Below are 25,338 nucleotides of genomic sequence, written 5' to 3' on the forward strand. Positions count from 1 at the left end.
TACTATATCAAATCCTCACAGTAATCGCAAACCAAAAATCTACAATGGATACACACATATAAAAGAAAAAGGAATCCAACACAACACTAAAGTTAGCCATGAAATCACAAGAGAAGAGAACAAAAGAGGAAGGAAGAAAAAAGACCTACAGAAACGAATCCAAAACAATTTAAAAAATGGCAATAGGAACATACAGATTGATAATTACCTTAAATGTAAATGGATTAAATGCTCCAACCAAAAGACATAGACTGGCTGAATGGATACAAAAACAAGAATTGTATATGTGCTGTCTACAAGAAACCCATTTCAGATCTAGAGACACATACAGACTGAAAAGAGAGGATGGAAAAGGATATTCCATGCAAATGGAAATCAAAAGAAAGGTGGAGTAGCAATACTCATATCAGATAAAATAGACGTTAAAGACTGTTACAAGAGACAAGGAAGGACACTACATAATGATCAAGGGATCAATCCAAGAAGATATAACAATTGTAAATATATATGCACCCAAAACAGGAGCACCCTAATATATAAGGCAAATACTAACAGCCATAAAAGGAGAAATCGACAGTAACACAATAATAGTGGGGGACTTTAATACCCCACGTTCATCAATGGACAGATCGTCCAGACAGAAGACCAAAGGAAACACAGACTTTAAAACACAAATTAGACCAGATGGACTTAATTGATATTTAGAGAGCATTCCATCCAAAAGCAGCAGAATATACTGTTCCAAGTGCACATGGAACATTTTCCAGGATTGATCACACATTGGGCCACAAAATGAGCCTCGGTAAATTTAAGAAAACTGATATCATATCAAGCATCTTTTCCAACCACAATGCTATGAGATTAGAAATCAACTATAATTTTAAAAAAACTGTAAAAAAAAAACACAGTTTGAGGCTAAACAACGTGCTACTAAACAACCAATGGATCACTGAAGAAATCAAAGAGGAAATTAAAAAATACCTAGAGACAAATGAAAATGAAAACCTGACAATCCAAAACCTACGGGATGCACCAAAAGCAGTTCTAAGAGGGAAGTTTATAGCAATACAATCTTATCTCAGGAAACAAGAAAAATCTCAAATAAACAACCTAACCTTACACCTAAAGCAGTTGGAGAAAGAAGAATAAACAAAACCTGAAGTTAGTAGAAGGAAAGAAGCCATAAAAATCAGAGCAGAAATAAATGAAATAGAAATGAAGAAAACGATAGAAAAGATCAATAAAACTATAAGTTGGTTCTTTGAAAAAGTAAACAAAATTGATAAACCTTTAGCCAGACTCATAAAGTAAAAAAAAGGGAGAGGGCTCAAATCAATAAAATTAGAAGTGAAAAAGGAGAGAAGTTACAACAAACACCACAGAAATACAAAGAATTATAAGAGACAACTACAAGCAAATATATGTCACTAATTGGACAACCTGGAAGAAATGGACAAATTCTTAGAAGGGTAGAGTCTCCCAAGACTGAACAAAAAAGAAATAGAAAATATGAAAAGACCAATCACAAGTACTGAAATTGAAACTGTGATTAAAAACTCCCAAGAAACAAAAGTCCGGGATCAGATGACTTCACAGGCGAATTCTATCAAACATTTAGAGAAGAGTTAACACCTCTCCTTCTCAAACTATTCAGAAAGTTGCAGAGGAAGGAATACTCCCAAACTCATTCTAGGAGGATACCATCACCCTGATACTAAAACCAGACAAAGACACCACAAAAAAAGAAAATTACAGGCCAATATCACTGATGAACATAGACACAAAATTCCTAAACACAATACAAGCAAACCAAATCCAACAATAGATTAAAAGGACAACACAGCATGCTAAAGTGGGAGTTATCCCAGGGATGCAAGGATTTTTCAATATCCGCAAATCAATCTGTGTGATATACCATGTTAACAAATGGAAGAATAAAAGCCATATGGTCATCTCAACAGATGCAGAAAAAGCTTTTGACAAAATTCAACAACCATTTATGATAAAAACCTGTCCAGGAAGTGGATATAGAGGTAACCTATCTGAACATAATAAAGGCTATATATGACAAAAATACAGTTAACATCATACTCAATGGTGAAAAGATGAAAGCATTTCCTCTAAGATCATGAACAAGACAAGGATGTCCACTCTTGCCACTATTATTCAACATAGTTGTGGAAGTCCTAGTCATGGCAATCAGAGAAGAAAAAGAAATAAAAGGAACCCAGATTGGAAAAGAAGAAGTAAAACTGTCACTGTTTGCAGATGACATGACACTACACATAAAAAATCCTAAAGATGCTACCAGAAAATTACTAGAGCTCATCAATTAATCTGGTAAAGTTGCAAGATACAAAATTAATACACAGAAATCTCTTGCATTTCTATACACTAACAAGGAAAGATCAGAAAGAGAAATTAAGGAAACAATGCCATTTACCACTGCATCAAAAAGAATAAAATACCTAGGAATAAACCCACTGAAGGAGACAAAAGACCTATACTCTGAAACTATAAGATGCTGATGAAAGAAACTGAAAATGACACAAACCGATGGAAAGATATACCATGTTCTTGTATTCAAAGAACAAATATTGTCAAAATGACTATACTACATAAGGCAATCTACAGATTCAATGCAATCCCTATCAAATTACCAATGGCATTTTTCACAGAACTAGAACAAAAATTTCAAAATGTGTATGGAGACACAAAAGACCCTGAGTAGCCAAAGCAATCTTGAGAAAGAAAAACGAAGCTGGAGGATCAGGCTCCCTGACTTCAGGCTATACTACAAAGCTACAGTCATCAAAACAGTATGGTACTGGCACAAAAACAGAAATATTGATCAATGGAACAGGCTAGAAAGCCCAGAAATAAACCCACACACCTGTGGTCAATTAATCTACGACAAAGGAAGCAAGACTGTACAATGGAGAAAAGACAGTATCTTCCATAAATAGTGCTGGGAAAACTGGACAGCTACATGTTAAAAAAAAAAAATGAAATTAGAGCATCCTTTAACACCATAGAAAAAATAAACTCAAAATGGATTAAAGACCTAAATGTAAGACTGGATACTATAAAACTCTCAGAGGAAAACATATGCAGAACACTCTCTGATGTAAATTGCAGCAATTCTTTTCTGATCCATCTCCTACAGTAATGGAAATAACAAGACAAATCCTAACTGAACTCAGAAGCTTTTGCACAGCAAAGTAAACCACAAACAAAATGAAAAGACACCTCACAGAATGGGAGAAGATATTTGCAAACAATGCAACCAACAAGGGATTCATGTCCAAAATCTTCAACAGCTCATGCAGCTCAAAAAAACAAACAACCCAATCAAAAATTGGGCGGAAGATCTAAATAGACATTTCTCCAAAGAAGACGTACAGATGGCCAAGAGGCACATCAAAAGATGCTCAACATTGCCAATTATTAGAGAAATGCAAATCAAAACTACAATGAGATATCACCTCACACTGATAAGAATGGCCATCATCAAAATATCCACAAATAAAGCCTGGGGAAGTTGTGGAGAAAAGGAAATCTTCCTACACTCTTTGTTGGAATGTAAACTGGTACAGCCACAATGGAGAACAGTATGGAGGTTCCTTAAGAAACTAAAAATAAAGCCACCGTATGATCCAGCAATCCCACTCCTGGGCATATATCCGGAGAAAAACGTGGTTCGAAAGGATACATGAACCCCAATGTTCACTGCAGCGCTGTTGACAATAGCCAAGACATGGAAGCAACCTAAATGTCCATGGACAGATGAATGGATAAAGAAGATGTGGTACATATATACAATGGAATATTACTCGGTCATTAAAAGTATGAAATAATGACATTTGCAGCAACATGGATGGACTTGGAGATTATCATACTAAGTGAAGTAAGTCAGACAGATAAAGACAAATACCATGTGATATTGCTTATATGTAGAATCTAAAAAAAATGATACAAATGAACTTATTTACAAAACAGAAACAGACTCACAGCTTAGACAACAAACTTAGGGGTTATGGTGGACACGTAGTAAACGATGGCGCATAGGAGACATACAATAAACACCCACATGCACGCACCCCAGCAAGTGAGCAGCCTTTCTCTCCAGGATTAAGCTTTGGAAGATTGAAACTTTATGTTTATTTCATTTAAACTGGGCACAAATAAAGGATTTGAGGGAGTCATATAAATATTTAGTCCATAGAGGAAACTAACTATGAGAAAAGTCTTCAATATAAATACTCTCTGGTAGTTCATAAGCAAAAAATAATCTCAGGAGCTTTTGAAAACAAAGACAAGAATAGCTCATACTCAAGTACTGAGTTCTGCTATGCCTTAAAATTTCCCAAGATTTTTTTTCCCTAAGATTTAAGTCTGAATTCTAACAAGATTATATCTAATTTTTGTAAGTTAAAGCAATAATATAAATTTAAAAATAGGAAAAAATGGATCTCCAGAATGAAGTTCAGTTTCCCAGAATGAAGCTCTTTCTTATCTGTGTTTAGGTCATTCTATGCTGTTTGAAGCCAAAATTGATCTGATAGGAATCCCTGTGAATAGATTCATTTTTCCATCCAGAACTTTTGCATCTCCACTTCAAAATCCAGACAAGCATTGTTTCTGCACAGAAAAAATTATCTCCAAAAACTGTACCTTATATGGTGTGCTAGATGTTAGCAAATGCAAAGAAGGTGAGTACAAGTTCTCAGTGTCACTATCCATGGCATAATTTGCATTATTCTTTAAAATGTAAACTTCACCCAGGATTCCTTTCCACCAGAAATTTAAAGTGAGAAAGCAATAAGGGCAGAAAGTTAGGGTGATGGTAGGATATTTTTGTTCTGATTTTTGTACCGCTTTCAATGCTTTCAGTGTTGCAAAACTTAGTTACTGTTAGGTAAAACCATACTGATATTTCCCTGTGCTACTTCGGATAATATAACTTTAGGTCCTTCATGCATTTTTAAATTGGATTATTGATTTTTTTGAGTTGTGTGAATCCCTTGTATATCTTGGATGTTAATCACTAATGGGATATGTGGTTTGCAAATATTTTCTCCCATCCCATAGGTAGCCTTTTCATTTTTGATGGTTTCCTTTGCTGTGCAGAATCCCTGTGCTCCTTTCAGATTTAGGGTAAAATGAAAATAGTTCCCAGAATACTTAGAGCATCCCAACTTATCCAGCTGACATTTTTCTAACTTTTTCTACCCTAGAAAATGGTAAATAAAAATAAGTATATTTCAGGATGTCTCTGAAACAAGAATTGGCTCAAACATGAAATTTGGAGTCTATCTTATTTTGCTCACCTATTTCATGTTGGAGTTAGTGTGACTAAAGAGAAAAAAACCTCTTGAATAAATTCTCAGTCCATAGACATATTACTGCTTAAAACATGAAGGTATATGGTTGTAACTTTGTGTTCAACAGCTAAGCTTTACATATTTAAAATAAACACCTAAGCAATGAACAACAGACATCAATTGACTGGTTACTAGGAGAAGTTTATATTTTATTTTTGTTCAAAAGTGATTAGATGTTATAATCTTCCCTTACCCTGGCCCTCCAATTAGTATTCAAAGCCAAATTCGCATTTCTTTTTTAACCTAAAAAGCTTTATTTTCAAGGAAATCTTTTCTGAGAGGTATGTGTAATGAGGAAAATGATTTATCACGATTGTCTGTTAAAATTTGTTTTCAGGAAAACCCGTGTACATTTCACTTCCTCATTTTCTACATGCAAGTCCTGAAATTACAGAACCTTTTGAAGGCTTAAATCCAAATGAAGAAGAACATAGTACGTACTTAGATGCTGAACCTGTAAGCAACTACATTATTGATCTGATTGGTTTAATATTGTTTTCTAAAAATGAAGGAAAAATTAAATTATCTCCATTTTCTCAATCACATTTATTGATCATATTTATTACATCACAATCTTGATAAATTACTTACTTTTATCTCAGTGAAAATTACATTGATCTCTTCCTATTGTTGCTTATGAAATGTCACAGTAATTCTATTTTAGTTTTTTGGCATGTGGAATTTTATAGACCTTTTTAATTGTTCACAGGTCAGGGAAAGCAATGATGGAATGATTCTAATTGGCTTAAAACCATTTGGTATAAATTACAATTTTATGCTCATTTTATACTTAACTGCAAGCATTGCTTATATGAAGTGACACTGTAGATTACAAAGGATTAAAAGAGATTTTATGGGTATATGTGTATTTGACGCAAGATCTATTATACTTAGCGTCAGGAAAAATCTATTAAATTTCCTATAGTGTAACAGTTTCACCTTTTAATTTATTTTAATATTCTCCTTTTCAAAATTTAAACGACATGCCAGAATTTTAGCAGGCATGTTTCAGTTTAAATAATGATAGAAGTAGTATAATTATACTGATGAAACACGGGTTCTGGCTGATATATAGTTGAACATGCATAGTTCAGAAATTAAATTGACTATATGAGTTCTAGGTAACAGTATTGTTGTTGTTGTTGTTCATCCTCCAAAACCAGCTCAGACAAATATCACAAATCTAACTAAAGCTTAGACACGAGGCTGGGAAAAGGAATTGTGTGTGTGCATGTATACGCATATGCGTAAACATCTGTATATGCACAGGCATATACACATAAAATTTAATTATGGAGAGTTATGTATGTGATATTTAGTATGTTCAATTAATTATTTAATAAATTTCATAAGTTTCAAGTAGTACAGTTTCACCTTAGGTTCTACATAACAGTAAAAATAAATTTTGGATTTATAAAAGACTTTTTTTTTTAAAGGAAGTTGGTTTTTTAGTTTGTTCTCTTTTTGGATATCTGGATTTACTTTATGATTTGCAAAACAGCTGCAGATCAATATACTGGTTAAGCCAGCAAGAAAAATTGAGTGAGTCTCTTGAGCAAGCTTCATTATGATTTTTAGTATTTTCTTGTAAGAATATATCTATGAAAGGAAGGGGAAAGAATATAAAATTTCAACTTCTCTTTGGCTTAATGTCATTAAATAATTATTAAATGCTTGTAACTTTAATTTGTAATTTAGAATTATATATATATTGTATTGAAATGGTATTTACACACATTTTGGAATGAGTATATGGTGGCATTGTTTATTTTGCTAGCTGTCCAAATATTACCATGACAATAGTTTCTAGAATTCATATTTTAGTTTCCTAGGCATAATTTGTTGAAAGGGAAAACATATGCTTAGAAAAAGTTAACCTAATTAGAAATCTGTGTTAGAAAGATTTATAAGAGTGAAAGATGTCTGAGAAACAGCCATATTAAAATTTAAATGATTCATTACAGGGAACAAAAATTAGTTGCAAGAGCAGCTAATTTCTGAACATTCATTTACACTAGTAATTACTAACATTTCTGTTATATATGTGTAATGTATTAGTATAAATTTTCATAATTATTTTCAATGTATATAACAGAGCATTAAGGGGTCTGAAGCAGAACTATATGATGCCTATTCTTTGGCTTAATGAGGTTAGTATTTTTTAATCTATTAGTCACCAAAAACAGTAAACTTCTTTGTATATAGAAAAAGCTTTTGATGTTTGAAAATTGAATAAGTGTGTATAGTATTTGAAGTTGTATGAGTTTCCATTACCCATATGGACAAGTTTATATATTATTAATTATATAATTAATTATTTTGAGAGAACCAAGCCACACAGAAATGTCAGGATTATGTTAGATTTCAGTGCTTTTATTTTAGAAAGACAAAGTACTTCCTATCATTTAAGATTATTGTCATAATGCATCTATTTAACACTATTTCTTGTCATACTGCCTGTGATGGGAAAGAGTCAGGCAAACGTGAAACTCCAAATAACTCAATGTGAATTTTGAACTGCTAATAAAAGCCAACCAAGTTTATAAAGACCAGGTCTGAGTAGGGATAGGCAGTTTATCTATTACCTGACAAGATATTTTTAGTGTGAATCATGGAACTGATTAGCCACAGAATTAGGAAACGCATTTCATAAGCCTTTAGAGGAAGGAAACTGTTGACCTTTGCCATTTCCCTCTGTCACTAGGAAACATCCTTTGGAAAACTGGAAAATATTTCTGTAAGACCACTGTATTGATCAGTGAAGCCAGTGTATTGAAAACTGCTATATAACATGTTTAAAGGGAAGAGGATTATAGTTCTCTCTCTAAATATTCCACCTTGGCATTTATTACCTTGTTTGACATGCAAAAGGACTTCCATTGGTTTGTCTTACAGATAAAGACGACTAAAATTTATGCAGTGTTTTGAAAAAAGATTGATACATAAGTGGAGGGTTTTGAGTATTTTGCTCCACTAAACTACCCAAATAACACTAAAAATTATTAACTTGATTACAGACTGGCACCATTGGGTGATGAGAAGAGAGCAATGTTCATAAATCAAGTGACTGGAAAAATAAACCTCCTTGGTCTGGTAGAAATGATCTTAATGAGTGTTGGTGTGATGTTTACTGCTTTTATGATTTCATACTGTGCATGCAGATCAAAGTAAAATAAATAAGTATATAACAAAAATTATATACAGCTTCAATAACATTAGTTTATATATTACCTGTTTTCATTTTATCAAAAAGAGGTTATAAATTAGGCTGCAAATATTTCTGAACATGTCTAGTCAACTAATGTTTTTAATACATCCTTGAAGTTTTGAGATGCTTAATGTAAGTTGAAACATAAATGAAGGCTGAATGAGTAATAAGGCCTATTAATATCAAGCATATCACTATATTACATGTTTATTCTGGGAGGAATGGGCTAAAATATGAAATTGTCACCCTTGAAAAGTTAGAATGTTGCACAAAAGCTATATATGTGCTAACTTTTCATTTCTTGATTATTTCCAGCTAATTATTTTAGAAATCACAAACAATTAATTTAATACGTCACTGACTAGGAAAGGTTATGTAAAAATGAAAATGGTAGATATTTCGGGAGACTGAAATTTACAAGAGAAAAGAAAATAAAAAGCAAAATTGGATAACCTAGAAATTAATGAGAAATAAAAACTCAGTAAATGATAGAGATAAAATAGGATAAACATGTTATTTTAAAATGAAAATAACATATTAATACAGAAACAGGATTTTAGCATATAGACATGCCATCTAAAATCACGGTGTGCACCCTATATGTTTAATGTGGATGTCCTGATCAATGATTACAATTCATGAACTAAAACTGAATACAACAGTACAAGAAAATAGAATAAAAACAATGTTCAATGCAGGAAAACTGAATTACTCAGAGTTTACAGGAAAAAATCAGGTAAATGTGGACAGTAGGAGTTTTAGCAAAACTGTAGAGGCGGTTCAGGCCTCTGTGTTTTAGACATTACTGCCTGTGGCCCCTTGTACATAGAGGAATGACTGTCTGACCTTATCTCCCCTAAATGGAAACCTTTCTTTAATAATCATACGTGGCATACGTATGGCCTGAGGGGGGTAATTTTCCACTTAACCATAGTTTCCATCTGCCCTCCCTTCCCTGGAACCTCAAAAAATATATACAATCAAAATAAAAGCAATATACTTAGTATGAAAATCACAACTTCAAAACAAGTCTTCTTACCATACTTCCAATCAGATTGCTGACTGTAAGCTGTCTTATACAGAAGTTCTGGAGCTGCCACTGATAATTACTGAGCTTCTATTATGCACCAAAAGTATGCTATTTTACATGAATTATCACAATTAATCCCTAATAAAATTTTATGTTTCCAATAGCCAGGGATTCATCAGCAACCATTCTATTTGAGACATTCCAGAAAATTTAAAATTTTAACAGTGCAAAACTGTCCATTTTCAAAATGTGAATCAAATCTAATATTAAAAAAATAAAGTGGAACATTTGGAACAATATTAGTGTGTATGTGAGACTGAGAGCTTGGGCCTAGGAAGGCAACTCAATCTTTTGTTCTGATGCTTTCTGCCTATATTTATTCACTAAAAAAAGACTGAACAATTCTGCTTACAATCCTTTGAACAGAATATATTCAAAATGCTAATCTAATATATTCACATTATAATGAAGGAAATACTGCATCACCTTTAAGACCTGTCATTAGTCAATTAACAGATAAGTTATGATTAAACAAAGTAATTCATACAACTGTTTATATAACAGATAAAAAAGATTATCCACTTAAAAGCCAAATTACAACAAAACCTTGTTCTAGTGGGAAAATATGTTTTTCAAAATGAAGTATTGTAGTTGTAAAACTTTTCTGATACTATTCTCTACTAAAATTATATGATCTATTTCATCAGTGCTTAATGAGCTCTGAGTGTCCAATATCTTGGGTCTCTATGTGGCTAAATTAAGGTGAAAGATTGAAAACTTTCTAGAGTGTCTTTGTCAACAGGTATATTGACTTGGCTTAAGCATTTGACAGTTACAAGGAAAAGTTACTGCTCTTTACACATTTGATTTGTCTCTTTTTTTCTTTACACATAGAGAAGAACACTGTTCTCTGTAGATTACTTGATTTAGTAGATTTAGAAGAATCACAGATATAGATTTCCTTAAACAAGCCTCAGTTTTAGTATTGTTATAATTATGCCTTTGGGCAGATTTACACACAATTGAAAAAATAAGGAAATGGGTGTACAAGAGGGAGTAAAGCAAAGATAGTGGAGCTAAGGTGTGCTTTTACTCAATGGATCACAAAGAGAGTAAGCCAATAGTCCTTTGGAAAGTAGCAGTATATACACCGCTAAGTGGAGGATGGTCTGAAGGGACAGCAAAGAGTGGAAATGCTCATCCAGAGCAGATTGAACGCGCTACCCCTCCGTAGCTGGCCGTGCGCAGCTCTTGAGAGCTGGGAAGCAGCCTATGTGTATCCTGGAATGGGAAAATAATTGCCTTATCCATGAAGTTCATCAGAGAATTTTTCTCTGTAGCTTGAGAAACTGGGCTAACTTATAGAAAATATGATATCTTATATATATATATAGAATTTGACTATTACCTGTTTTATTTTTTCACAACTTTCTGATAAGTACTAAGTACTTACCTCTCTTCCACTTTCCAGGAAGCAAATGAGTCTCTACATTCACGCACCAAATACGTCAGGACCATTCTTAATATCGACCTACAAAATGAAGATTTGTATGCTTTATTTTTGCAAAACACACCTTATCTTATAGTTGAAGAACTGGGGGCACTTTTTTTTTGCACTGAGCATCAGCACATTTCTAAGGATTATTAGGATGCCACTGAAGTCCATACTTTGAACAAAAATAGGTACCTTTTAAAATTCAACAGGTACACACAATCGAATTGATTTAAGTTGCTATAGACTTCACTTATTCATGATCCCATTATTTTTATTTGGTATTGATTCACTAAATCATTCCCTGGTGGCAAATTTGGCAGTGGAGTAGGCAATATAAACAAATCCTAGACCCTGAACTCTTGTCTTCCTCATCAAAGAGGAAATACCATTACCCTCATCAGTGTCCCTGCAATACACAGACCCCAGGACTGTCAGGACGTTGCATTTCACAAGCATCAACTATTTTGAAAGACATTTAAGAATGGTAACCAAATGTTTGGCCTATGAACCATTTATTATACATTACTTAAGTTTCCTTCTCTATGGAATCCTTTGTACAGCATCAGTAGGCACTACAACCATGCTTTTTATAAGAATATGGCTTATATTTTTGTCAATGATTCTGCAAATGGACATGTAGAAGGACTTTGTCATTTTCCATGTTCTGCAGCTCTTCTGGAAAACTGAGTAGATTCTGATCTTTTCACTCAGTTGCATACAAGTTATGCTTGGCAACTTCAGAATGCTGTGCTAGTATTAAGAGATATAAATGATAATAAAGAAATTATTGTGTGGAAGAGTACAAAGTGTAGAATGTGCATTCATAGTTATTTGTTGTAATATTTCTTGCTTTCATAGTAACTGCAGAAAGACTGGTTTCAATCATTAAAAGATGTCCTTTCTTAAATTCCTGTGCTTTGCCTAGTTCCTGTTATGTCACAAAACACTCTAATTTTATGTCTGAAGTAGTCTATTTGAACTTTTATTTCTTTATGCATCTATATTCCTTTCTGAAACATTTTCTTCTGAAACATTCTTTCTAAATTCACTCTTGACCAGTAATTCAATCTTGACCACTAAGCTAATTTTTAAAGCAAGTTGGGGGAAAAGAAATAAAAGATATTTGGTTTCATCCTTTTCAGCAGCAGAACTTAAGTTCTAGACTGTGAAGGATAACCCTACTTTCTTCAGCAGGGGTTCACTTTTGGCAGAGAGCACGAGTTCTCCTAAAAAGGTTCCCCATTGAAAGGGAAGATGGACCACATTCTGTCTTATGTTTTACAAACAGAAATTTATAGGACAAAGTATTTGTAACTGATTTGCTTGGCTACTAAAATCAAGAATAATTCAGTCTCCTCATATTAGGTGCCACAGTAAATACTAAAAACCCCAAACCAAGATACTACCATTTCTGAAGGATCTTTGGAAAATCTGAAGATACTCAAAATATACTGATGTAATGTCCTTTCATTTAATTGGGAGGGGAAAAAAAGTATCCTCCTAAGATATGGACATGTGAGATCCTAGACATCCTCTTCTGATACTTGAAAGTCTACTCCCTTTGCATTAGGATATTTGTGGACATGTTGATCTAGGAGGAATATAAAGGATACTTTTTAAGTTCTTAAAATAAGTAGGGCTGAATGATGTAAAGTAGAAACTCTTCAAAAGAAGTGAGTGAGAAATTGCATATCCACCTCATGGTAGAACCATATAACCAATCAATGACTCAGATTTTTAAATCTTCATACAGAAATGAATCTCATAGTATTTATACATCAGGAAAAAGATTTTGACTTATGTGTCTTTAGTATTATTTAACTAAATATATGTATATTCTAATCTTTATCATTCCTCACCATATTTTCTTTAAACGCTATAAATTATGAACAAGATGAAAGAAAATCCATACACAAACAATAGTGAAATACATTAAAAATACCCAGTAGAAAATATGATACTTTCTTTAAAAAATGATAGATTTTTTAATGAAAAATATATTTGGATGTGTGTGCATGTGAGTGTGTGTATGTGTGTGTGTGTGTGCACGCACTGAGATGGGATGAGGCACTTTTGGGAATGCATTCAATGTATGACTTGTAGTTTGCCCTACAGAAAGTGCAATTTCACACATGGATGAATTTGTATGCTTTATTCCATAGAAAAACAGCACCATTTTGTAAATCACCACAAAACTCTAGCTGTTCAAAAGTTTGAAAATCTATAGCATCTGCAAAGGCGTTAACACAAATTAGAGAATCTATAGCATATTAAAATGGGTTAATAATGTTTACTCTTGCTGACAAGTACATGAAGAAAGAGAAGAATGTACACAGCTTTCAGTTCTCAGAAAAACAGAGGATTTCATTTCAGGAAAAATATGTAGCTATAGGCAAACTAGTTATCCCTGAAATTTTACTCTTGTGAAGGTGCTGGATATTTGTGTTTAGATTTTTACATGTGCAATAATCTGTCCCATCATCAATATCTGAGCTACACATTAATTATCTTTGGAGCTGGAGTTTGTTGCAGGTGTGTTACAACTCTCAGTTCAGTGTTTCTGGTTGAAGTTCAATGTATTAGAGACACTGTGGCTGCTCTCTCTTCATCTGCCTCTTCTGGCCCATCTACAACTCTAAATAACCACTCCACTTAAATGATCACTGTTCCTTACCCTTTTCTGCATATACTAACATAATTGCCTATGATTGTTTTTCTGAGTTATTTGCAGTGAGCTGAGCTAATGAACTAAAAATGAATTAGTGTTGAATATTGTTATCAAATACATACAGGCATACTCTGCTTTTCCTTTCCTGGCTCAAAGGTAGCTGCATTTTTAAATATTTGTGAACATAAAGACTTCCATGATTAGAATAATGATTTACTTTTCATTTATAATTTTTGAATGTGTTTGACTTCAAAGTTGTTTGATATTGCTACTATAATTATATATTAGCTGCTTTTGTCTGTGCATGAATTATTGACATATTAACTCCTATTTTCTTTTCCCAACTGTTCTCAGATGCTAGTAAGCTTATGTGTGCACATTTCAGAAATGCTCCATTCTACACACTCATGAAGGAGAACTGTGACATAGCTAGGAAAACATAAATGTTTTAAAGTTCTGTTTCTTTAATTCTGTGAAATCTGAGTCAGCAGCCTCAGAACACCTGAGAACTTTTTAAAAAATGCAGAATCTCAGATGCTAACCCAGACCTACTGAATCAGAATCTGTAGTTTAATAGGATCCTCAAGTGATTCACATATACAAAAAAAAAAATTGGAAAAGTCCTGATTTAAGTCATACAGAAATTGGACCACCTATGTAACAGTTTTATTTGACTTGTTGCTGGTATTACTTTGATTTATCAAGGACTTAAGAGAGCAAAGCTATATAAGCATACTGAGACAAAAGGAAACCCATCAGACTTGAAAATCTGCTATAAATATTCCACTAAGTTTTGTCATTTGCCTTGTTGAGCCTGTAAATGGTATTTTCAGATAGTATTAGAGCTAATCTATATGGCAGGGTAGAAGATGAAGTGCTACTAACTTTACTGTCTCAATTTTCTAGAATATGTTATTTGATCTGCTTGACAATATTTATGACAAATATTCATACTGACTGCATGTAAAGTAGGAGATAGTATCTCTTACCTGCCTCTGACCTAACACTGGAGATAGTCTCCAGAATTTATCTGAGATGGAAATTATCCACTGGAATAAAGGGACTCTTCAGCATCCAGGAGTTTTACATATTATATAAGTTATAAGGAATATATTAACAGATATGGAGCTTTACTCTGGGCAAAATAATGGTCTGGATTGCTAGTTTGGAGGATGTCTAGAGTGGGATAAGGAGCAGGAGAAAAGGAGAAGAATACAAAGATGAGGGCTTATTTCTAGAGAAGAATGAGTGTCTATACAGTTATAGAAGAATAAGTAAGGCCAGTGTGGAGGAGAGAACTATCTAGGCTCAAAGAGCCAAGTTGACAGCTACTGTTCTTCTCTAATCCTACCCTCAGTCTACATAGTTGAGGACTATGGTCATTACAAAAAATGGGCCCACATGAAACGATAGGAAATAAGTGGTGGGTAGTTTTTTAAACTCCACCTCCTAAATATTAAAAAGGAGAATTTAGTTATTGGAGACTTCTGAGGAACCATCTTAAAATAGAAATCTGGATTGTGAGAAAGTATTAAATATCTTCAGATTTTGATAGAGACCAGAGAGCCAGATTCCAAAAATTTTCTTATTTCTGAAACTTTTTTGAAATATTAACACATTAATGTTGCACGTTTTTCCATAGATATCTGAATAATCATTTAAAATTAAAGGTCCTATAAGATTGTGAGAACTATCTGTATTGATAGTCAGCCACTTCCTTTTGCCCATCCCCCATTCTCTTCCCACCCCAGCCTGCTACCAGCACACATGTAGCATGTTTCTAGAAGTATAAGGAGGGGTATCAGAGGAGTAACCAACTGAATGGGCAGTTGAGTCACTAGGATTCAGAAATTTCTTCTACAAATAATTTCTTTCTGAAATGTGTTATTTTTCTGTATTATTTATATTTGTTGTGTTATTACTGAATATTTATCTCTGGTTCCAGTTGAAGATGGCAAGACAGGAAGATCCTGAACTCACCTTCTCTCACAGACACTTCAAATCTACAACTATATAAGAAACAATTTTCTCTGAATAAACTAAACGCTAGCTGAGCAATTCCTACACATAGAGAAAAATGAGAAAAACTCCACATCAAAGCAGGCAGGAGACGCTGAGACAATCTCGTCAAAAATCCCACCCCCAGCATGGCAACCAACATTCAGAAGGAGACTTAAAACCCGTATCTCTTCTCAGAGGAGCAAAGAGTTTGAACCTTACATTGAGCACCTTAGCTTTTAATATCTGCACCTGAAAGATGAGCCCCCAGAACATCCAGCTTTCTAAGCCAACAGGTCTTGCATCCACGAGACCCACAAGGGTATAACAAACTGAGAAATGACTCTTAAAGGGCTCACACGCTCAGATTCACCTGCCCCAGGAGCAGGTACAGAAGTAGCAGAACAGGAGACACCCAGATTGTATATGAAAGAGGCTCATTTGCTAACCTTAAAATGTCAGACTGAGGGGGAGGCATCTCATTTAACACACATACAGGGGCCTGCTGGGATACTTTCCTGGGACAGAGGCTGGTGACACCATCTTCACACTCTCCCTCTTCCTTGTTCCCGACCCCCACCATGGACACCATGCTTATGCTCTCCCTCTGTCTCACTCCAGCCAGCAGATGCCAATTTCACATTCTCCCTCTGCAATGCTAAGGAGAACCTGTATCTCAGAGAGGGGAGCAAATTTACATGAATTTGGTGATTCTGCTTTTATATGTGGTGCTGTGATTATGAAGGCTACTTCCCAGGAGATACCCCTTAATTGCCTGACTCTAGAGGCCAGATGGCCTTGTGTTCCTAAGTCTCATGGGACTGTAACAAATTAGAGACACAGTTCTTGGTTGACTACCACCCCCAGGCCACTGCACAGAAAACAGACTGAAACACCCCCATTCTTCCTGTGACAGAGGCCTATTTGTTTGTCCTGGAGCTTTGCTGAGAGGCAGACTTCAGGACTGGCACACATTTAGAGGCCTATGGAAATACTCTCATGGAACATAGGCTGGTGAATGCCAGCTCAGTTCTCTCCCTTTGTCTCACCACAGCTCACTGGTATCTCCCAGAAAGGAGCTTATTCACTTGGCTGAAGCCCTGATTTTTGCAACTGCCACCCAGGGGAACACCTCTGGAATATCTGTCTTTGGTAGCCAATGGTGCTTACAATTGTGGTCCCACAGGATACTATAAATTTGCATATTTTAAAAGCTGCAGCCTGAAGTCTGGCTTCCAATCAGCTTGAATCTAGGTGCTCACTGAACTCCTCCTCTTTGGGACACTATAGGTCTTGTACACCCTCAAATACTTGCAGCCATTAAAAATAAAACAGGCTGCTTGGACAATCACGGATATGTGAGAGACAAACAAGAGCTAGGGCACAAATGAGTGATATGGTTCATTTCCTACACAAGATCACTCCTTCAAGACTGGAAGATGTGGCTATTTCATCTAAGGCATATAAACCAACACAGAGAGTCAAGCAAAATAAAGAATTAAAGGAATATGTTCCACAAAAAGAACAAGATAAAACCTCAGAAAAAAAAACCTTAATGAAATGGAGATAAGTAATTTACCTGATAAAGAGTTCAAAGTAATGGTCATAAACATGCTCACTGAACTCAGGAGAACACAATGAGAACTTCAACACAGAGAGAGAAAATGTAAGAAAGTATGAAATAGCAGTCACAGAGCTGCAGAATACAATAACTGAACTGAAAAATACACTAGATGTGTTAAATATCAGAGTAAATGAAGCAGAAGAAAGAATCAATGAACTCAAAGACAGGGCAGTGGAACTCATCCAGTCAGAACACCAAAAAGAAAAAAGAATGAAAAAACTGAAGATTGTCTAAGGGACTTATGGGACAATATCAAGTGGACTAACATTTGCATTATAGTGGTCCCAGAAGGAGAAGAGAGAAAGGCGCAGAGACTTTATTTGAAGAAATAATGGATGAAAACTTTCTTAACTAGGGGAAGGAAACAGACATCCAGATCCAGGAGCACACAGAGTTCCAAATAAGATGAACCCAAACAGACCCACACAAACACACATTATAAAACATCAAAAGCAAAAGACAAGGAGAGAATCTTAAAAGCATTAAGAGAGAAACATCTTGTTCCATACAACAGAACCCCCATAAGACCATCAGCAGAACCTTCAGCAGAAACTTTGCAGTACTGATGGGAGAGACATAATATATTCAAAGCGCAGAAAGAAAAAAAATCTTCCAAACAAGAACACTCTACCTGGCAAAGTTATTATTCAGAATTGAAAGAGAGATTAAAAATTTCCAGGCAAGCAAAACCTAAAGGAAGAAATTACCTTTGAACCAGCCTTACAAGAAATGTTAAAGAGACCTTTTAACATGAAAGAAGGGTGCTAATTAGTAACAGGTAAACATATGAAAGAATAAATCTCACCGGTAAAGGTAAACATTATATATGGTAAAGCTAGTATGAAGTTTAAAAGTCTAAAGTAGTAAAAAATAACCATAACTACAATAATTACTTAACGGATATATAAGATAAAAACATGTAAAATGTGACATCAAAAACAAAATATCAGGGGGAGAGTGAAAATGTAGACCTGTAGGATGTGTTCAAACTTAAGTAGTTATCAAGATAAAATAGACCATTATAAACATAAGTTGTTATATGTAAGCCTCATGGGAACCACAAAGCAAAAACCTATAATAGATGGACAAGAGAAAGAAAAAAAGCTAAGCTTACTACTAAAAATGTCATTAAAACAACAAGGAAGGGAACAAGAGAAGAAACAGAGAGAAACTACAAAATAGAAAACAATTTACAAAGTGACAGTAAGTACATATCTATCAATAATTACTATAAATTTAAATGGACTAAATTCTCCAATCAAAAGCAAAGAGTGGCCAAATGGATTAAAAAGAAAAAGACTCATACATATGCTGCCAACAAAAAACTTACTTCAAACATAAGAATGTATACAGACTAAAAGTGAAGGAATAGAAAAACATATTTCATGCAACTGGAAACCAAAAGAAAGCTGGGGTAGCTATGCTTATAGCAGACAAAAGAGACTTTAAAACAAAGACTGATAAGAGACAAAGGAGAGCACTACATTATAATAAAGGGGTCAATCTAAAAAGGATGAAGCATTGTAAATATTTATACATCCAATACAGGAACACCTAAATACATAAACTAAATATTAACAAAAGTAAATGGAGAAATAGTCAAGTATACAATACTAGTAGGAGACTTTAATATCCTAGTTACATCCATGTATAGATCATCCAGACAGAAAATCAATACGGAAACATTGGGCTTAAGTGATGTCAGGCAAGATGGACTTATATATAGATATAGATATGGATATGGATTATACATATAGATATAGATAGATGTAGATAGAACATTCTATCCAAAAGCAGAATACACATTCCTCTCAAGTGTACATGGATCTCCAGGATAGACCATATGTTAAACCACAAAACAAATTTTAATAAATTTAAGAATACTTTAAGAAGATTAAAATAATATCAAGCATCTTTTCTGATCACAATGGTATGAAACTAGAAATCAATTTCAAGAACAAAACTGGGAAATTCACAAATATGTGCAGATTCCACAACATGCTACTATCCCAATGAACAACCAAAGGGTCAAAGAAGAAATCAAAAGAGAAATCAAAAAATATCTTAAGACAGATGAGAATGAAAATACAAAATACCAAAATTTATTGGATGCAGCAAAAGCAGTTTTAAGAGGGAGTTCATGGTGATAAATGTCTACCTCAAGAAACAAGAAAAATCTCAAACAACCTACCCTCACACCTCAAGGAACTAAAAAAAGAAAAAAAAAAAAAGAACTCCTAAGTTAGTAGAAGGAAGGAAATAAAATCAGAGCAGAAATAAATGGAGACTAAAAGAAAATAGAAAAGTTCAATGAAACTAAGAGCTGATTTTCTGAAAGGAGAAATAAAATGGATGAATCTTTAGCTACATACACCAAGAAATAAAGAGGACCCAAATAAAAAAAAAATTAGAAATGAAAGAGAAGACATTACAGCTGATACCACAGAAACACAAATGTTCCTAAGAGACAACTATTGATGATTATATGTCAAATTTGAAAACCGAGAAGAAACGGATAAACTCCTAGAAACATACAAACTGCTAAGACTGAATCATGAAGAAACAGAAAAACTTAATAGACCAATTACTAGTAAAGAGATTGAATCGGTAATCTAAGACCTCTCGCCAAACGAAAGTTCAGGACCTGACAACTTCATTGGTGATGTCCACCCAACATTGAAAGAAGAAATGACTCCAATCCTTCTAAGACTTTTTCAAAAAATAGAAGAGGAGGGAACACTTCAAGCTCATTTTATGAGGCCAGCATTACCATGATACCAATACTAGATAAGGAGGCCACAATAAAAGAAAATTACAGGCCAATATCCCTGATGAACATAGGTGTAAAAATCCTCAATAAAATATTGGCATAGCAAATTCAACAACACACTAAAATGATCATACACCATGTTCAAGTGGAATTTATTCCAGGGGTCCAAGGATGGTTCAAAATATTCAAATCAAACCATGTGATATACCACACTGACAAAATGAAAGATAAAAATCATATCACCATCTCAATAGATACAGAAAAACATTCACAGAAGTCAACATCCATGTATGATAAAAACTCTTTTAACAAAGTTAGAGGGAACTTACCTCAACATAATAAAGGCCATATATGACAAGCCCACAGCTAATATGAAACTCAATAGCGTAAACACGAAAGCCTTTCCTCTAAGACTGGGAATAAGACTAGGGTGCCAACTCTCACCTCTTTTATTCAACATAGTATTCAAAGTCCTAGCCACAGCAATCAGACAAGAAATAAAAGGGGCAAAAACGAGGTGAAAAACCTGCACACTGAAAACTGTAAGACAATGAAGAATGAAATTGAAGAAGGCAGAAAGAAATGGAAAGATATTCCATGTTCATGAATTGGAAGAATTAATATTGTTAGAATGTCTGTAGTACCCAAAGCAAACTACAGATTCAACACAATCTCTATCAAAATTCCAATGGCATTGTTCACAGTAATAAAGCAAATAATCCTAAAATTTGTATGGAACCATAAAAGATCCTGAACAGCCAAAGAAATTTTGAGAAATAAGAACAAAGCTGGAGATATCATGAACCCTGATTTCAAACTATATTACAAAGTTATAGTAATCAATACAGTATGGTATAAGCATAAAACAGACACATATATCAATGGAACAAAATAGAGAGCCCAGCAATAAACGCATGCATATATGATTGTCTTATTTACGACAAAGGAGACAAAAATATACAATGGGGAAAGGATAGTCTCCTCAGTAAATAGTACTAGGAAAATTGGAGAGCCACATGCAAATGAATGAAATTAGTCCACCATCTTACACCATACACAAAAATTAACCTAAAATGGATTAAAGACTTGAATGCAAGCTCTGAAACCATAAAGCTCCTAGAAGAAAACATAAGCTATAAACTCCATATCATCATTCTTGGTGAAAATTTTTTGAATTTGGCAACAAAAACAAAGGCAACAAAAGCAGAAACAAACAAATAGAACTATATCAAACTCTAAATCTTCTGCAAGGCAAAGGAAACCAATAAAATTAAAAGGCAACCCTCATAATGGGAGAACATATTTGCAAACCATATATGTAACAAGGGATTAATACCCAAAATATATATAGAACTCATGAAACTGAATAGCAAAAAAAGCAACCTGATTTAAAAATAGGCAGAAGATCTGAATAGACATTTTTCAAATGGAGACATAAAGATAGCCAACAGGTACATGCAAAGATGCTCAAACATCACTAACCATAAGGGAAATGCAAATCAAAACTACAGTGAGATCTCACCTCACACGTGTTAGAATACCAACTACGAAAATGACAAGAGACAACAAGTGTTGGCACGAATATGGAGAAAAGGGAACTCCTGTGTCCTGTTTTTGGAAATGTAAATTGTGCAGCCACTTGGGAAACGGTTAGAGGTTCCTAAAAAAATTAAAAATAGAACTACCATACGATCCAGCAATTCCACTTCTGGCTATTTATCCAAGGAAAACAAAAATACTGATTTGAAAGATATATGCACTCCTCATGCTCATTGCAGCATTATATACAAAAGCCAAAATCTGGAAATAACCTATGTGTTCATCAGTAAATGAATGGATAAAGAATCTGATACACACACACACACACACACACACACACAGAGAATGGAATATTATTCAGCCATGAAACTTGAAATCCTGCCATTTATGATAACACAGATGGACCTTGAGGGCATTATGCTAAATGAAATAAGTCAAACAGAGAATGACAAATAGCATATGCTCTCACTTACATGTGGAATCCAAAAGAAAAAAGAAAACAAATTCAAGAGTACAGAAAACAGATCAGTGGCTGTCAGAGGCAAGGGGTGGGTGTGGGGGAAATGTGTGAAGGGAGTCAAAAGGTACAAACTTCCAGTTATAAAATAAATAAGTCCTGAGCATGTAATGTACAACATTGTGACTCTAGTTAATAATAATGTATTGCATATTTGAAAGCTGCTAATATAGTAAATCTTAAAAGTCTATCATAAGAAAAAATATTTGTAACCATTTACAGTGATAGCTGTTAACTAGACTGATTGTGGTGATCATTTTGCAACATATACAAATATCAAGTCATTATGTTGTACACCTGAAACTAAGGTAATGTTAGACAGTCATCCTTAAGTATCTGCAGGGGACTGGTCCAGGACACCCACAGACACCAAAATTCAGAGATGCTCAAGTCCCTTATATATAAAATGGTGTAGTACAGTTGATCCTCCATGCTCACCGTCCGCATCTCCAGATTCAACCAACCACAGACTGAACTCCAAGTCTGACTGAATCTGTGAATGGGAAGCCTGTGGATATGGAGCAGTGATGGTCTCTCAATTATACAAGTTTTTAAAAGTGCATTCAGCTATGCTAAGAAGAGTAACAAATAACAAGAATAGATGAAACTAAGAGTGAAAGAATAGATGAAACTAAGAGTGAAAGGAAGAAGCTAGTGTGACTCATTAGATATAAAGTGTAGCATTTTTTGAAAAAAGGAAGGGGTGGAAATGTCAAGTACACATGAGTCAGTAAATGTGTAAGACATTACATTTGTAGGAGACACAGAGATATCCTATTTGTCCCCTGTCCGTATCACACAGGGAAAAAACAAAAGTAAAAACTATGCTGTCCTTCAGGTCACTGGTTGTCTACACCTGTGGCAATACTTGCTCCTGTGTCTCTCCAACACAACAAGGGTAGAATTAGACACCAAGTACCTTCTGTATTTTGGACTCCCCTGCTCTTGAATCATGTACCTCAGGATTCAGGTGTAGTGAGTCTTCTGCCCTGCTTGCACCCTGTCCAAAGTTTGGAAACCTACCCCATCTCTCTCTCCTAATTTCTCACTATGTATTTTAAACTGATTTAAAGTTATGGTACTCAACCATCTAAAGTTCTCTGAGATTTTTTGTTCTAAGACCACTGGGAGAGTGCCTCAAAGTGTATTTGGAGGCCACTACTGTGTCAAGGTAATTTCCTACCCAACTCTATAGTTATGTTGGGATCAAAAACAAATTTCTGTTTATTTAGAGTAACCCAGCACGCAAAATACAAGGAAAATATTCAACACACTTGCTAAATAAACAAAAAATTACAAATAGTGTATGCAGTATAAAGCCCAGGTGGCAAATAAGTTTCTTTTAGCAACGGTTTGATAGTAGTTGCCTGAAATCATTTGGTTGAGAAAGACTGAAACTGGTTCAGAAAGGTAAATAGACAGTCCAAGATCTGTGTAGACCAAAGGCCATGAACAGATAACAAGGTGTATCATGAAAAATGTTAAGAGAGAAAATCCCTCGACCTCTAGGGAAAGGAAAAGTCCCTAAAGGTAACTATGAAATGGGCAAGTTAACGTGTAGGTTTAACCACTGACATCAGTAAAAGAGATAAACATTTATGGTCAAATAATTTAATTCACTGTCACATTGTAGAAATATTTACAAATAAAAATTCTCAAAGTTCAGCATATACTAATAGTAAGGTTCACTTTTAGACATTAAAGCTGCATGTTTGACTCACTTTTATATACACGCTGAAGAAGGTATTTATTATTGATGAAAATGTGCTTAAAGGACTAACACAGGAGCCAGTGAACTTTTTCTGTAAAGGACCCGATAGGAAATATTGCAGACTTTGCAGATCATATGGCCTCTGTGGCAGTTGCCCCTACTCAGCTCTGTCATTGTAGCACAAAGCAGTCATAGACAATACCCAACAAATGGGTGTGACTGTGTCACAATAAAAATTTATTCACAAAACAAAGGGTGAACTAGAATTGGCCCACATGCCATAGTTTGTTGACCCCTGTAGCAGAAGATGCTTCAATTTTGTAGATCTTGGTATCATGAGTAATCATTTTGAGTGGCTTGGTTAACCTGAAAATTTCCTACAACACTACAATTATGCTAACCAATCACAGCTATGTAAAGTATATGTTATGTTGAATTCGGACTACATAAAACAGCTATTCTTCAGCTGACTGAATTGCTTTGCCACACCAACAATGAACTCTGGACTTTGGGGATTAGAGGCCCGTGTTACCAGCTGAATGGGGCTGCTCTGCTTGATATGATCTGAATGATTAAATAAGAAGTGTTAACCATATCTTCAATCGGTAGGGCCCTCCCTTTTAGTTCAAAACTCATTTGCTCTCGTCTCAGGTATTCCTTACACTTGTTGGACAATTAAATTTTGATTTGCTTTTCTTTTAATGGGTAGAAATTTACAAATTCAAGTTTTTAATATTTCAAAAAGTCTTTCTTCAATGAGATCTTTTATTGTTTTTTTTGTAACAATTGTTCTGGTTTCTACTGTGAATAAATTTTAAATTCCTATATCTCCTTTCTTTTGATGTGATGGATAGAAATTTGGTTCTGATACCTAGGTTTGAATTCCAGGCCTACCACATACTGTGTGACCTTGAGAAAATTAATTAACTCCTCTGTGTCTTAGTTTCCTCATCTGTAAAATGAAGATACTGGCACCTCCATCATGGAGTGCCTTTGAGTAGTAAACAAGTTAGTGCATATAAAGTCATTTCCACAGTAAATGAAAGAGAGTAAGCACTCAAATGTTAATTAAGGGCTTGCCTATCAAACATTTAAAGAATTAACACCTATCCTTCTGAAAATATTCCAAAAAATTGCAAAGGAAGAAATATTCTCAAACTCATGCTATGAGGCCACCATCACCCCAATACCAAAATCAGACAAAGATACCACAAAAAAAGAAAATCACAGGTGAATATCACTGATGAAGACAGATGCAAATATCCTGAACAAAATACTATCAAACTGAGTCCAACAGCACATTAAAAGGATAATACACCATGATCAAGTGGGATTTATCCCAGGCATGCAAGGATTTTTCAATATCCACAAATCAATCAGTGTGATACACCACA

The 25,338-nt window shown here is 34.5% G+C and overlaps 1 long non-coding RNA gene across 10 annotated transcripts in view; it reads left to right on the forward strand.

The window, feature by feature from the left end:
* The window catches only part of LOC309666292, a 42,990-nt gene extending 34,503 nt beyond the window's left edge, over positions 1–8,487 (forward strand). For 4 of the 10 annotated variants that reach the window (XR_014267003.1, XR_014267010.1, XR_014267011.1 and 1 more), the window contains 2 exons: positions 4,527–4,712; positions 5,722–8,487. This is a non-coding gene — a long non-coding RNA (uncharacterized lncRNA). The remainder of the gene's footprint in view (positions 1–4,526; positions 4,713–5,721) is intronic. The other 6 variants (XR_014267007.1, XR_014267004.1, XR_014267005.1 and 3 more) reach the window with 6 other exon arrangements.
* The last annotated feature ends 16,851 nt before the right edge of the window (positions 8,488–25,338 follow it).

The sequence above is a fragment of the Balaenoptera physalus genome (genome assembly GCF_965194825.1).
Source record: "Balaenoptera physalus genome assembly, chromosome: 8".
Taxonomy (NCBI): domain Eukaryota; kingdom Metazoa; phylum Chordata; class Mammalia; order Artiodactyla; family Balaenopteridae; genus Balaenoptera; species Balaenoptera physalus.